General features: G+C 28.6%; 1 long non-coding RNA gene across 2 annotated transcripts; it reads left to right on the forward strand.

Moving 5' to 3' along the window:
• The first annotated feature begins 1,778 nt into the window (after positions 1 to 1,778).
• LOC114291978 (uncharacterized) lies at positions 1,779 to 4,949 on the forward strand. 2 transcript variants are annotated; one of them, XR_003639535.2, is made up of 4 exons: positions 1,779 to 2,183; positions 2,372 to 2,423; positions 2,497 to 2,606; positions 4,552 to 4,949. It is a non-coding gene; the product is annotated as an uncharacterized LOC114291978 (long non-coding RNA). The 2 variants fall into 2 exon arrangements; XR_003639538.2 differs by having other exon boundaries at positions 1,786 to 2,183; positions 4,468 to 4,949.
• Positions 4,950 to 14,461: the final 9,512 nt, after the last annotated feature.

Genomic DNA, 14,461 nt, shown 5'->3' on the forward strand with positions numbered 1-14,461 from the left:
CAAAAGTATGTTGTAAAAAATGTATGTTTTTACAACTTACAAAAAAAAAGTCGTAAAATATTTGAACTTAAGACGACATACATTTCATGTTATAAAATATTATAACTTTACACGACATGCTAGTGAATGTCGTGAAAACTTGTACCCAAAAAAAAAATGAAATCTGATTTTTTTATGGCATGCAAAAGTATGCCGTAAAAAATGTATATTTTCACGGCATCCAAAAATATGTCGTAAAATATTTGCACTTAAGACGACAACTTTTATTAAAAAAAATTTCAATCCGATTATTTGTTTTTAATTTTAAAAGCTAACAATTTTCAATCAAGCTTTTCACATTAAATTTTCCTAATTGAGGGCAACATAAAAAATTATTTATACATTATTTTATAATCTAATGTATTCTTTTAGGGTGCGTTTGTTTAGACGGACTGGATAAGGAGGGATTGTAATCCATCGAACTGTTAGTCCTGGGATACATTGTCCCTGGACTATTTGGTCGGACTAGATTTGTATTCTATGTTTGTTTAGTCATGGGATTAGAGGTCTGGATTGGACTATTCTATTGAATCCCATGTTTGTTTGGGATATTATGGAGAAGGATAAATGTTCAAAAGACTATTTTGCCCTTTTGAATTATTTACTAAATAATAAGAATATTAAATCTAAAATTTTACTTTTATACAGAGTAAAATTTTACTTTTAGTTTCAGAGTGTAACATTTTACTCTTATTCAGAGTAAAATTTTACTTTCATACAGAGTAAAATTTTACTTTTAGTTTCAGAATGTAAAATTTTACTTTCATATAGAGTAAAATTTACTTTTAGTTTCAGAGTAAAATTTTACTTTTAGTTTCAGAATGTAAAATTTTACTTTTAGTTTCAGAGTGTAATATTTTACTCTTATTCAAAGTAAAATTTTACTTTCATACAGAGTAAAATTTTACTTTTAGTTTCAGAATGTAAAATTTTACTTTTATACAAAGTAAAATTTTACTTTCATACAGAGTAAAATTTTACTTTTAGTTTCAGAATGTAAAATTTTACCTTAATACAGAGTAAAATTTTACTTTTAGTTTCAGAATGTAAAATTTTACCTTAATACAGAGTAAAATTTTACTTTCATACAGAGTAAAGTTTTACTTTCATAGAGAGTAAAATTTTACTTTTAGTTTCAGAATGTAAAATTTTACTTTTATACAGAGTAAAATTTTACTTTCATACAGAGTAAAGTTTTACTTTCATACAGAGTAAAATTTTGAATTTGGACAAGCTAAGAGAAAGATGAGAGGGTCAAAGATGTAATAAAGCTAGCCAATCACATGGGATACATTATCTCATAGATTCTGTCCCAGGCCCCAGGGATACAATAAGCTAGTGAATTCCGGATTAATAGTCTGGAGGGATTATTAATCCGGGCCAAAAAATCCATATCAAACAACGGACTATTAATCCCTCTGGATTAATAGTCCAATCCCATGAGTTATCCTTCAAAACAAACGAGCTGTTAAGGGATAATTGCATCCAGTGAGATTTTAGGGGAAAAAACTACATGTTCATGAAGATTTTTATAATTTTAATTATTAATATTTATATTGCTTCTCATTGATTTGTAATTATTTTTTTCAAAATTATCTTGATTTGATACTTTCCCTTCTTTTAATAATTTAATTTTTTTTAAAAACTTTTTAGATGTGCCTAATTTGAATAAAAAGTAAAATATTTGTAAATAAAAATACAATAAAATATAATATATATGAAAATAGATTAAATTTTATTTCTCTTTGAATTTAGTGACTTTTTTAGAAAATTAAAAATATTTAGTGATCAACCTCTCTACAATCTCCTCTCGGATTCAACGTCGACCTTGAAGCTGAAGAAGAAGAAGAAGATGAAGAGGAGGTTAAGAATGGAGACACAGTCGAAGAGGTCAAGGTCGAGGTCTCTGTATTGTATACCCACTCTATTTAGGCACAGTGATGGTTAGTTAGGTCTCCTCTCTCACATACACCAAACACAACAAATCAACTATTTAGACAGTGCTCCATCTCTGTCTCCGTCGGCGATTAAGTCTCTCTCGCTCTAGATTCAGGTTCGTTCTTTCTCTCTCCGATCCTTGCTCTCTCTCTCAATCTTTCCCCCATCGAAGACACTTGCGAAGTCTTGACCTTCATATTCTCAAGGTAATTTCTATATCTATTCTCTCTTCTTCATCAATTGAAATTTTGGAAGTCGAAACCCTAGTTTCGAGTTTTTCTATGATTAGAGCTTAAATCATGTATACTTGACGTGAGAGTTGTTTTTCTTGTTCTTGCTCATCATGAATTTTGTTTTTCTCTGATTTGATCCCGATTTATGGTGATTTTCTCAGATTTGCTCATTATCTCTGATCAGAACATTCCTAATATCATTCCCAGCTTGGGGTGAGTATTGTTAGTCTAATTGGTAAAATTTGTCTAAAGGTCTGATAATTTAGAATAAAGATCAATTTTCCAGGTAACCACAAGAATATTTTCAACGATGCTAGAGTTCCTTGGGCTGAATACCGCTACTATGATCCAAAAACAGTTGGTTTGGATTTTGATGGGATGATATCTGATATAAAGGTATTTTCGACACCATCATTTATTTCTTTCAACTAGTAACGTAAAACTTGAATTAGTTCTCCCATTATTTAATCGTTTAATGCTATCATGTATTAAGAACATTCTTACATGGATAATTAGTACTTCTCAAGTCCACCTCATCTTTCTTCTTGAAGAGGTCGCCATCAACATGTCAACGCTTGTAGAATTAATTGATTTTGTATTGGCTGATAGATTTCTAGCTTTTTTTTCTTTTCATAAAAATTGTAACTACTTTTCAACTTCATGGATCAGAGTGCATTCATCTCTTTTTGGTGCTCATACCTCTGAAATTGTGAGCTCTTTACGTTCCTTAAATGTAATGAAAATATATGACAGCAGGCTTTTCAAAGCCTTCAATTTGAGTGGAGGCTTCATGAAAAATATATGAAATTGCTGTTTTGATTGATGATTGTGTGCTAATAAAAAGAGCCTCTACTTTGATCAGAGTATTTTCAATAATACAAAAAGCCTTTCTCAAGTATTTACAATTCTTTTTCTTTTCCTGAAGTATTTACATTTTTTTTTTTTTTTTTTTTTTGAGATTTCATATTGAATAAAGGATTTTAAAGCTTTAAACTGCAATGGAGGCTTTAACTTGAAAGTTCTTTTCCACCTATTCTGTCTCCTAGATGATGCATAATATAGCAAAACCAACCCTAGATTGAGAAATAGTTTATATCTACGCTAATTTGGGTATTTTTTTCCAAAGATAACAATGACATTATTTTGGTCAAAAATCTTGTGAACCAAATCTAAAACCTTGTGAACCATTTATTGCTTTTCTTGGGAGAGGGCCTAAGAGAGGAGTGCTGACATAAATACTCTATATGTGGCTGAATTGGCCTTTGTTTTACCCAGACTAATTCCTTTATTTAATTTGAGTTCCACTCTAGGCCTGATGTAGCTCTTTAGCTAGACCTATATCCAAGCCCAAAAGTTGCTTATTAGGATTGGGTCAATACTCATGTGCAGTTCCATGCTATCATCTACTTTTTGTTGATATATATTTGAGTTCGTTGTTCTCCGGGAAAAAAATTCAATAGCTCAAGTACTTGTGTGCTGGCAATCTGAGCCAAAAACAATCAACTTGAGTTTGGCACAGGCCAAAAGATCAATAGTTTTTTTCATTTATTTTTGTTTTTCTCTCTATTAAAAAAAATGTTAATCACTAAACCTAGTTTGAGCTCACACTTGACCTTTTGATGTGTTTCAATGTGGACATTGATCAATCTTAAAATGGCTGCTTATGCATAAAGCCAACAAAGCCCATGTTTTAGGCTCCCAAATTGGAAGGTTCCCACACTTTTAAAGTCTACATGCTATTGTTAAGCCCTATATAGTTTACAGCTTCTACATCTTTTTATTTTTTGGAAAAGAAGGCCCAATCTACATGTTAAAAAGAGAAGGCCAATCTACATGTTAAAAAGAGGAGGCCCAAAATTAACTATACTGATGTGTACTGTGATTTCAATATTTCTATATGACTTTGATAGAAAGGTTATCACATTTTGTGTATTATTCTTGGTCACTCTGGATCCAGTCACATTTTGTATGTGATTGTGCCTTTCTATCACATTTTGTGTGATAAAAAGGCCCAATCTATATGCAATCTGCACCTTTAGATGCATCTAGACTTGGTGCAAATACTAATGATGTAGATGAGCACTATGTAAGGATGGATTGTGAGGGTGTGGAAGTGTTGCATGATTAATGAGAAGTAGTTCAAGTAGTTCAAATAGCTCCAACTCCAAGTAGTTCAAGTAGTTCCAAGTAGTTCAAGTAGTCCCAATCCAATCTACGTGAGGATGGATTTTGAAAACTCTCTATTTTTTCCAAGTAGTTCAAGTAGCTCCAACTCCAAGAAAGTCTATAAATGGTGGAGATATGGTGGTCTCAAAATGGCTTGTTGATGTGTTATTTGCAGCAAGTGAAGATGGTGATGATGATGATAATTCAGTGATTGAGACTTGAGATGTTGACACCATGGTGTCTGATAAACAAGAAAGATGATTGTTACAGCTAAGTGATGAGTGTTGCATTGCCAACAGTTGTGAAGGATGGTGATCATAATCATCTCTAGCCACTATTGGATCCCAAAACTTGTACTTGGACAGTTCTTTCATAGTGTAGATCATGTGATTTAAAACTCTAGATAAATGCATAATCAGATGGCAAAAATTTGCCATCTTTCATAGTGTAGATCATGTTGATAAATGAATCTTATGATTTGGATACTTTTTTTGATTTGTATGTTTGAGGTTGTTATCAACTTGATATGGTAGAAGTTAAGAATGAAAGCTAGTATGCAGGTTGTTTGGTGTATGGATATTAGGTTTTTTGTTTTCTTTATAGTTGCTACTTCTGCTTGGTTTGTTAATAGGTTGCATTTTATAAGCTACTGTCTACATATTGTTAGGCAATGTTATATTCTTGTATATATATTGGGCCCGTTTGGTAAAACTTATTTGCAGCTTAAAGCCACTTATAGCTTAAAATAAGTTATTTTAGAGTGTTTGATAAAAATTATGAGGGATGGATTATAGCTTAACTTGAGCTAATTCAGCCATAATCTCTTAAGTTGGTACCTAGGTGCTTTTCAAAATAGATTATGTGGGAAGATGTTTAGTCCTATTTCTAATGACTTAAATGCCCCTAAGATATTTCAACTATTACCAAAAATCCACCTATATAGGATTTGTTCTCAAGCACTGTTCACTCGAGAGGGAAAGACAGAGGCGATTTCTGGTAATGGCGATTTCCGGCGAGGACATTTCTAGCTCTCAACACTGTTCTTAACTCTCTCTCTCTCTCTCTCTCACACACACACACACACATGAACCAGAGCTCTCACTCCCTCCCTCTCTCTCTCCATCAATGTCTTCAGCGGCTAGGGTTTCTCTCTCTCTCTCTCTCTCTCTCTCTCTCTCTCTCCATCACGATCTGAAATTGGAAATCATCTCTGCCGTTCGCTCTCTCTCCGCTGCCTCCCGTACCTACATCGACGGCTGGTCATCTCTGCCGATCACAATTTGTGTTGAAACCCTAGCACCAGCGGCTGTTCGCCGACGAGGTTAAAACCCTAGAAAAAAATTGAAGAAAAAAAAATCAATATTAATATTAATTAGAAAAGAAAAAAATGTATATTTTTGAAGAAAAAGAAAAAAAAAATCAATATTAATTAAAAAATCAATATTAATTGGTATTAATTATTAATAAATTAATTTTATATATTTTTGTAATGAATTAATTATTAATTGATACTAATTGATAACAATTGTTGATTATTAATATTAATTGATACTAATTAATAATTTTATACTAATAAAAATTAATTATTAATATTAATTGATACTAATTAATAATTTTAGTATTAATTGAGACTAATTAAGAAATTGATATTAATTAATAATTTTAGTATTAATTGATACTAATAAAAATTAATTATTAATATTTATTGAAACTAATTAAAAATTTTAGTATCAATTGATACTAATAAAATTTAATTATTAATATTAATTGATACGAATTAATAATTTTAGTATTGAGACTAATTAAGAAATTTATACTAATTAAAAATTTTAGTATCAATTGACACTAATAAAATTTAATTATTAATATTAATTGATACTAATCAATAATTTTAGTATTAATTGGGACTAATTAAGAAATTGATACTAATTAATAATTTTAGTATTAATTGATACTAATTAATTTTATAATGGAAAAAAATTGTTACAATAATACTTCCATTACATTTTTGTCAAATGTATCAATTTTTATATCAGTTGACACTAATTAATACTAATTATAATAAATTTTATTAATAAAATATTTTTTTAAAATTAAAATTGAAAAAAAAAGGGACAAAATTATCATTTTTAATTATATAAGGGCAAAAAGGACAATTATACAGTAAAAAGTTATTTTACAGCTTATCAACCAAGCACTACTTTGCTACTTAAATTCATAATCTCACAGTTGCACCAAACAGGTTCACAGCTTATGTTCACAGTTATAAGCTATAATCTGTTAAGTTATAATCTATAATCGCTTTCCTACAGTTTTACCAAACGAGGCCATTATATATTAAAAATAATCTTCTACGACATAAAATTATGTCATGAAAAGTGTAATGATTTGTGATATGCAAGAAAATGTCGTAAAAGATTATATACCACATACACAGTATGTCATAAATATATTAAAAATGACATTCTACTGCATATAAAATTATGTCATGAAAAGTGTGATGATTTATGACATGTAAGAAAATACCATAAAATATTATATACGGCATACAAAGTATGCTATAAATATATTTAAAATAACTTTCTATGGCATGCAAAATTATGCCATGGTTATGGCATGACAAAAATGTCGTAAAAAATTATATCCGACAAACAAAGTATGTCATTAATGTTTAATTTATTACTTTTTACAACTTTACTAGCATGTCGTAAATGATGCTTAACTTTCCGCGGCATGTCATATAACGACATTTGTGTGCATACTGTGAAAGAGTTTTTACGGCATGCATTGCAAGCCATAAAAATTCAATTTTGTTGTAGTGAATGACAGTAATCAAAATTTAACTTTCTTTACTTTTTTTGCCACTTTCTCAGCAACCAAATAGGACAAAAAGATTTTTGTAGAAACAGAATCTACTAAAAAAAAATAATTTAATGCTGGTAATTCTGTCAAAGAATTTTGCTATTCAGAATTCTGTGCTGGTAACAAAAAAGAAAAAAGAAAAACAAACCTAAATAAAAGAGGGGAAAAAAGTGAGAGGGAGGAAGGGAGGGAGGGAGGGAGGGAGAGAGAGAGAGAGGGACAAAGATTGATTATCATATCAAAATCCAAAATCCAAAACCCAAAAAAAACCCTATATTCACACTTCCTCTTTAAAAAAAAATTAAAAAAAAAAACAACAGATCTAGAGCTGTCTAGATTAGAGAGAGAGGAAGCAAAGATTGAACAATAACAAACCCAATAGAACAATAACAAAATGAGGAGTAAAAAAAAAGGTGAGAATTTAGCCTTTTACCTTGGAGCTATGTAGAGAGAGAGGAGGAAAACATTGAGCCAGATAGTACAAATCACCCCCTCTGAACAGGGTTGTGTTCCGTTGGAGGAAATCACCACCGGAGATTACTTAAACTTCTAGAGAGAGAAAGCTTGGTGGAAAAAAGAAGATGTGTGGTGGGAAGAGGAAGAGGTGTGAGAGAGAATGGAGTTTCAAATTTTGAAATCAAAATCAGAGAGAAAGAGAAAGACGCTTGTAAGGGTGGAAACCAAAGCTAAATCTGAACCATTTATTAAACCAGTAAAATTGATCTAAACCATTGAAATGTCCAAATAGGAAAAATGAGAGTAAGATATTTTCAGCCCTTAGATTGTATCAATCTGATGATCCAAATTTTGACACATAGACAAATGTCCCATTTCCAATTCAAAAACACCCTTGTTTTGTTATATAGATTTTACTTTCAATAATAAATTTTTACCCTGATTCAGACAGTAAAATTTTACTATGGTTTTAGACATTTGAAATGGTGGTCTCACGTCAGAGATTGGCAACCTCAAATATATGTTTTTTTTTTTTTTTTTTTTTGTGTTATACCTATTTCTTTTTCTCTTTATCTCTTTTGTTGTTTTGATAATAAAATTTGACTCAGTATGATAGTAAAAATTTACTCAGTAAGACAATAACTATCGTCGACCAGTAAGGGTTGGTAGCGGTCGATAGCTACCTCTAGCAGCGGTGGCCTTCAATAGCTGAGGGTGGTTGTGGTCGTATAAAGGTAGTGGTGAGAGGAGGCTTGTGAAATTTTAGTTGAGGGTGCTTTTGTCATTACAAAAAATCTCGGAGTTTAATCTTTGTAACAAAATAAATCTTGAATTTTTAATTTTGTCAATTAACTAATCTTTTGGTTTTTTTAATCTAAATCATTTGATTATTTTCATTAAGTAAAATCGAAGAAAAAAGGGATATTTTAGCCATTAAAACTCAATATAAGTGTACATAAAATATCTAAAATATCATTTTTCAATAAGTTTAATGACTAAAATACTTTCTGTTTTTTTTTTTTTTTTTTTTGGTTTTACTTAGTGAAAATAGGTAGATGGTTTAGAATGAAAATAAATAAAAAAAATTAGAATTTAAATTAACAAAATAAAAAATTAAAGTTTATTTTGTTATAAAGGTCAAACCTTGATTTTATTTATTTATTTTTTTGTAATTTTTTTGATTGACGAAAATCATTAGTTAGTTGTTAGATTGTTAAAACTCACACCCATACACCTTTCAAGTAAATCTTGTCCTTCCACTTCATTCCTAAAAGTGGAATCCAAGACCTCTCCCTTGTAAGAGATTTGGTGGCCAAAGGGCTGGCCAACTAGGCTAGAGTACTTGATTTTTTTGTTGTAATTATCCCTTTAAACTTTGTTCTTAATGAAGATTTTTTTTTTTTTTTTTTTGGTGACTCTTTATGCAAGAAAATTTGAAATTGAAGGGCTTCTAAAAAAAAAAAAATATGCTTTATATAAGAAGTTACCTAATATATATACTCGAACAAATTTAATTCACTGACCTAATAATTTGTTGGCCTATCTATCTATATAATTAATTTTTTCATTGGAATTCACTGTTTTAAGTGAGTTCAAAACAATGGATATTTGGAGTAAAAACCAATCATACAAGTGGGTGAATGGGACAAAATAAATAAATAATTTCTTAATATATTAAATTTATATATAAAAAAAAATGGTTTATATAACCAACCCAATCCACTAAATTTGATTTGGTACAAACCTAGATTGATAATTGACAATTCTAGGCGTATGACATCAAATTTGGCGCTTCGCCAATGCTCTTAACTTGTTGAATAGTTCAATTATTAAGTAATACAGGCACTAGATTACAAAATTTGTTCTTGAGGGACAATTGCAAATTATTTTTTGTTTGGGGGCTGACCCAGCCAACATGCACATCTTTCACTATTTTTAGGTAAATTACACAATTTTTGCTTTTGAAATTCATGGAAAATACATTGAACCTTTACTGACCCAGTCAACATGCACATCTTTCACTATTTTTAAGGTAAATTACACAATTTCTCTTTGAAATACCTTTTTTTTTTTTTTTTTGGTGAAGATCACTTTGAAATACATTGAACCTTGCATTTTTTTGCATAACTACACTGAATTTCTTCCAAAATTTTAATTGAAAATAATGTTTAATTCTATTTTTATCAATAATTTGTTAATTATATAAATAAAAATAATATATTTTTTTTCTTTTTAGTAAGATATATATTTTGTCATTGTTTATTCTTGTGTCTATGCATTATCTATATTAAGCTCAATTGTTTTAGCCTAGATTGTTGTAATGATATCAAATTTAACTCGGAGTAATCAATATAATATATATATATATATATATATTTTTAATGTATTACAAATTAACTATAACAGCATTTCTAACATGTTGTTTACAAAAAGACATGTTGGCTATTATGATTAATTTCATCTTATTTTACTTCTTTTAACGGGCTAACTATTACAATGACTATTCTAACAAAACTCCTCCAAAAAAATTATATTTAGAGAGTTTTTTTAGGAAGGAATTATATTTAGAGAGTTTGAGAGGCTCGGATCAAATAAGTAAAATAAAGAATATTATTGGAGCACATAAATAAAAAAAAAATTAAGTAAAATAAAGAGAACCTTTTTTTTAATATTTTAATAAATAAAATATAAAAGGTAAATTACAAATATATCTCCTGAAATTTGTTTAAAATATGGATTGTTCCGTGTGATTTAGAAAATTACAAATAGCTCGTTATCAAAAATTTTTATTTAACAAAATTAACTAAAAAATTGCTCTCCGACACAATAATAAAATTGTCTAAATTATTAACTAAAATAAATTTGTGGCATCATTAAAAACTATTAATTGAATTGATAATTTATTAACAAAATGGGCTATTTATTATGAAATTAGAAACATTAAGAAGCGAGTTGTAATTTTCAAAACTAAAAAGGATAATTCATATTTTAAATAAATCTCATGAGATATATTTATAATTTATTTTTTTTAAAAAAGTATTGAACTTGTCCCATTGTTAGTTTGTTATGAAAAATTCATTTTTAAATAAAATAAGAGTGTTTCTATTTAAGCTTAAAAATTAGACTGAGTTTGTTTGGCATAAATTAAATAAGCACACTTATTTAGATAAATGTATTTATTTGGATCACATCATCTTTCTACTTATCTACACATCTTTTCTTTAAAAATCAAAAAATATAGAGATATTTACACATAAGTTTTAATTTATGAATTTATATTCCATTAAGTTCTGACTAAAAGTTTTTGGACCTTCAAGTCTCATTAAATTTTTAATGGTCAAAATTGCCCTTCAAATAATGATTGTTTATCATTTATGATTATCTATAAAGGAACATGATGATTTGACATTTATTTTGATTTTTAAAACTTTAAAATATCAACTTTCAAATTGAAAAAACTAAAAAAAAACCACTTATGTGCAAAAAAACAAAAAAAACTAATTAGTGTGTTTTGTTTCAGTTTTTTGAAAACTGAGTTTTTTTATTTTTCGTATTTTTTTGTTTTTAGTAAATATTTTTAAAATTTTAAGAACTTGTTTTTATAACTTTTATAGATGCATTGTATTTAGATGTATCTAAAAAGAAAAATATTTGGGAAAAAATATTTCAAAAAATTAATAAATACACAAAAATATGAAAAAAAATACTGATTTTTTTTGTGTGGGTATTTAGTGAATTTTTTAAAGATTTTTTTTTACAAAAAATATACTTTTTAGTGTATTTATGTTAGGTGTGTCTAAAAATTTTAAAAATTGCTTAAAATATTTTAAAAAATTAGTAAAAATAAAAAAAAATACAAAAAACAAGAATGTAGAGTTTTTTGAAAAGTGTTTTTAGAAAACCCAAACCAAGCAAATTGAATTTTTTTTAAAAAAAAATTAAAAAAACTGAATTATTCTTTTGTGCAAAACTAAAAATTGTGTCTATAATGGAGCATGATGATAGAATATTGATGTGCAAAACTAAAAATAAAAAAAAAAAACTTTAAAATGAAAAAAACTGATAATGTTTTCAGTTTTAAAACTGGAAAAAAAAAATTGATAATCTTCTCAGTTTTATTGGATAGTTGACTCAAACCAATAAGTAGAAGGTCAAAAATGTTTAATCTCATACTCTCTTTTTTTCCCAGCAATTAGTGAAACAATTATCTAGAACATTATTATGCAAAATTGATAATGTTCTTAATTTTAAAAATTGGAAAAAATTGATAATATTATCCGTTTTACTAAATAGGACTTATTGGTTCAATTTTATTTAAATAAGACCTGAGTTACCATAACATTTGTAAATAGGACGTTTAGGTAATTAACTCAAAAATATACTGCTAATTTACAACATCTCAAACAAACTTTAATTTTTAAACTTAATAATGTGACAACTAATTAGAAAATATAAAGTAATTCTCTCTCCTATATTTTTTTAATAAGTAATCAATCATCTCACTTACACATAAGTGAATCTAAAAAATAAATTTATAAGGTGGACTTATATATAAATTTTTATAAAATAAATAAAATTTAAGTGGACCGAGTGACACAGGAGTAGGCGAAGGGGATCGCGTGTTAACAAAAACAGGACTCCACCCTCTGTGAGAGTTACTCATGTCATTCTCTTTGCACCCACATGGACCTACATGTCACTTCTTTGCCTCGTCTTCTTCCCCTCTAGTCTTGTCAGCTATCCATGTGTCGCTCGTTCCCATACTCTATCATACTTATAATTTGACGCTCCATCATCCTTGCAAACATTATATCACCCTCATCATCAATCAAACAAAAGCTTGTTACTCATTAGCACCATCGTTGATCAATCCATTTAATAGTGTGTTAGCTTAGTTTAGTAGTTGTTTGTTTTTAACGTGAGGATTGTGAAAAAAAATAATAATGTCATTGGAGCAAGAAAGATCAGAGTTGGACGCCAGGGCAAGGCAAGGCGAGACTGTTGTCCCCGGTGGCACTGGTGGCTGCTGCCTTGAAGCCCAAGATCATCTTGCTGAAGGTGATATAGACTAAGCTTATACATATGGGGGCAATTACATGAATTTTTTTTTTAAGATTGTATTCCTTTCATGAATTTATGATGGGGATTTAAAAATAAAAAGTGAAAAGGTGTGTATTTTATTTATATTTTATCAATTTTTAAAAAAATTATTTTTTCTAAATTTATGAATCAAGTTGGTATGTTGAATGGATTAAAATGTATTGATTCATAAATGATGAGTAAATTAATATTCACACATAGTTGAAAGGCTCATGGTATATTGTTATTTAAAATCGTACATATTGACAAAGTAAGACTTGAGGGAGTTATTTGGGCTTGGCGCGCGCCCATTCATTTTCATGCCGTAGAGTCATGTATAAAAAAAAAAAAAAAAAATTAAATTAATTAGATAAATCATCGTGCTTAATTTATCAAGTTTATTTTTTTTAAAAAATTAAGTAGTTTATTTTTAAAAACACACCTATTATTTATTTATTTTTTAATGTTTTATCAGGATAATTTTATGTTCTATTACTATTTTTGAAATAATAATGTAATTTTGGATTGGATATCTTGGGTTTAAAAATGAATGAATGATAAATATGTGGTAATATTATTTTTGTATAAATACGTCAGGGAGGAGCATAGGAGGGCAGACGAGGAAGGAGCAGGTAGGGAACGAAGGGCACCAGGAGATGGGTAAATTCGCCCTGTTTGTTTGTTTGGCCTCTTTTGGGAAATTGATTAAAAGCGAGTTTCCACTTTTTAATCTATGTTAAGTTATATCACATCTCACATAACTTATCTATAAAAAAGACAAAGTCTCTGTTTGGCAAGTGAGGTTGGAGGCTTTTTTGGCTATTTTAGCCACAAAAAACAAAATAGGCTATTTTAGCCATAACAAACAAAACATCACATCCAACCCATAATCATTACATTCTTCTCTCACAAAAAAATTCAAAAAAGCCAAAAAGCCAAAAAGCCCTTCCCAAACCAAGCTTTTAAGCCCAGGCTAAAATAGCCAAAAAAACCAAAAAGCCAAAAAGCCAACCCACTTCCCAAACCAAGCCAAAATAAGTTTAAAAAGTCAAAAATTAACTTTTAACTAATTTTTCAAAGCACCCCTTTGTTTGTTTGTTTGTTTGTTTTTTTTTGGTTAACTAATGGAAGAGGGTGGTTTTATGTGAATGACCATCAATGTGTAAGGTAGGTAGTCTTGCTTGCAGTTTCAGTGGCTGCTGTTGTAGTAGTTGATTTGGTTGTGTTGTGTTTTTCGTACCTGGGTAGGATTTTGGGAGTGTTTTTTTTTTTCCGTTTTTTTAATGTAGAAGTTGTGCTTGCTCCTTAGTACGGACGTATTTCGTTGTCTATTTGTTTATTATTTTTAATTTTGTGTTTGGAGTATAAATTTTAGTAAAAATTTTAGAATTTACCCCGTGTATTCTTAGAGATTGTTTGGAGTGTATTATATAAGCATACTTTTTATTTTTTTGGGTCACATAACTTTCCTATTTTTCTGCATATATTTTCGTAAAAAATTAAAAAGTGTACTTATTTTAAATCATCCGCAAAAATTAAATCTATATCCATGATCTACAATTTGATAAAAATAATCATAAAGTTATTAAAAAATAGTCGAAAATAATATAAAAAAAAATAAAAAAATTTCTCTCTTAAAAGGTTAAAAAAATCAATTTTAAAATATTTGATTTTTTTTTCTTTATTTT

The sequence above is a fragment of the Camellia sinensis genome, chromosome 1 (assembly GCF_055761805.1).
Source record: "Camellia sinensis isolate YWXY chromosome 1, ASM5576180v1, whole genome shotgun sequence".
Classification (NCBI taxonomy): Eukaryota; Viridiplantae; Streptophyta; class Magnoliopsida; order Ericales; family Theaceae; genus Camellia; species Camellia sinensis.